General features: G+C 30.5%; 1 pseudogene; it reads left to right on the top strand.

Moving 5' to 3' along the window:
• Positions 1-410: 410 nt before the first annotated feature.
• On the top strand, positions 411-1,347 carry LOC140522891 (E3 SUMO-protein ligase KIAA1586-like; annotated as a pseudogene).
• The last annotated feature ends 1,144 nt before the right edge of the window (positions 1,348-2,491 follow it).

Genomic DNA, 2,491 nt, shown 5'->3' with positions numbered 1-2,491 from the left:
AATGTTTCCTTTAAATCTGAAAGATATTTAAAAAAATATTTCAGTGTCTGTTTTTGCCCCTTTATGATCTTTAAAATCTAAATAGGGTATGCCTTTATACTATCTTTCAAGATTTTTATAATAGCTTTTGTGACAGGACTAGTACCTAACCACTCTCAGCATGGCATAAGACTAGCCCTCTTCTACTTTTCTCTGAAAGGAATCAGTTTCCCTAAAAGAAAAAAAAAATAGAACTCCCCAGAAGCTTATTGGCTCCAGTTTCTCTGTTGAAGCTCTGAGTCATCTAGTTAGTGGTGTACCAGAGCTGGATTTTCAGCTCAAGGGAACGGATTATTTAATTTTCAGGAATTTTGAAAGATGACTATTTTAATACCGTCAGTATGCAAGTTCATTGAGCTCCTGTACTGGTAATGCTATTTGTTGCTTTAAAAGAATTGGTGTTGATAGCACAGTGTATTTTTAATACATTATTGTTAACTTTAAATGATTATGGCTTTAAAAATGAATATTTGGAAGTGGTGTTAATTGTGTTTTTTTCCCCTGATGGGGCTAATATAATACTAGGAAGAAAGTCTGGAGGAATTATGAAGTCTTTAGGAAATTTTCCTAAGATCATCATTTGGCACTATTTAAATCATTAATTGTAATTATCACTTAGCAATTCAATATCTTAAATAAAACAAGTTAATAATTTAAAAGTATTTCTGGATGAAATTATTCTATTTATTACCAGTTTAAGAAAAACCAAGCTGAGCATGAAACTGAAGTTTAAGAATTGGAAACTGAAATTATTAAAATTGGTTGAGTTCTAGTACTGAGATGGGTAGCATGTCATTTATGAGTTGCTACTGCTGAATGACATATGTATCCTGCATTATATATGCATTATTCTTTTTCTTGTTCTGGTTTGGCAAAGGAATTAGCTAACATTAATATGTTGCAAGACATTGCTTCAATGATTGACATTTTCAAAAAATTTTCATTACTTTCAATTACATGGCAGTCAAGATTAACATTCAGAAAGTGCAAAAATAAATCAAATGTACTGTAAGAATTTTGTAAAATTTAAAGATTGGGAAAGATTGGAAAATATGAATCTTGAGTAGAAGATTGAAGTCAGATAAATTTAAAGATATTCCATTTAATGAAAATAATAAAAGTAATGCTCTTTCTAGGAATATGTTACTAGAAAATATATTTCAACACATGAACTTACATCTTTTATTGGACAGAAACAATTATGAAAGGATTTTTAATTATTTTGATTTATTAGAGTCATCTACTTGATCTTATAAAGAATTAACTTTGCAATGGATAGTTATTAGGACATTGTATCATTTCAGTTAAATTTTAAAACACAAAATTAATGGGAATGATTTTCAGGATAATATTGTATAATCAAAAAACATTCCAAACCCTGGAATTACATAAAAAGCTACAAAGATATCAGTATTGCAATTAGCAAAGCTGATACTGAAAGAAGTCTCACAGTTTAATGAATATAATTTGTGTGACTGAGAAATAGTGTAACAGTAGATCACAGACCAGATTTAATAACAGTAAATATATTTTAAAAAGTTAGCAGACTGGAATGCATTTCCATTTGTCAAATTGTTATTGAACCATAGACTGGTTATAGATGTGAGTTCTGCAAAAATCAATGAAATTATTTTGTGAAAATCAAGTGTCCTAATGAAGTTAATAATAAAGAGTATTATATACTTTATTATTATTTGTAAATCATGTGCTACACAGTCTTTATATCAACGAAGTTTATAATAAATTTATATACATATACACATATACATACTTTTTGAGAACAAGTTGTTAAATATTTGCCAACATACCACTGCCCAAGTCCATTAAAGAGTCCCAGCCACATGGAACCTAGACCTCTCAGACTTGGTGAGCACTTGTGACCATACAGGCTAATCACATTAATGACTAAAGACTAGACCCATTTCTACGAAGAGGGGAGATCACATCTAGCAAAAATAATGATTTATCCTTGTTTCATATCTTTACTGTGTTAGGGGAAAAAAACTTCCTTTTTTCAGTCCTAAATGACTTAAGAATGCCTTATTTCATTCCCAAACCAAGAAAAAGGTTGTTCTGGAACCCCTTCCAATAATTTTCTAATAGGTAGTTCTCTCTCTCTTTTTTCCTACCCCCAATCCATTCACCACTGCCAGAATATAGATCTTATATACATATATGTATACATATAAATACACACATATACCACACATATTATATTCATACATATGTATGTATACGTGTGTATATAAAAATTGTCATATCATTTCTCTGATCATCAGTGACTTCTTGTTCATTATCTTCTGTGTAAACTTCAGTCATATATTATTTCTCTTTATGCCCTTGATGCTCTAGCTTAACAAGGCCACTCCATTTCCCCTATCCATGCCCTGCATTTCTACCTCTGTATCTTTGCTCATTCTTTTCCTTCTACTGGGAAGACCCTTAGTATCTT

Source organism: Notamacropus eugenii, chromosome 2, assembly GCF_028372415.1.
Source record: "Notamacropus eugenii isolate mMacEug1 chromosome 2, mMacEug1.pri_v2, whole genome shotgun sequence".
NCBI classification, from domain to species: domain Eukaryota; kingdom Metazoa; phylum Chordata; class Mammalia; order Diprotodontia; family Macropodidae; genus Notamacropus; species Notamacropus eugenii.
Note: the sequence above shows the minus strand (reverse complement) of the source record. Positions and strands in the feature narration are given on the sequence as shown.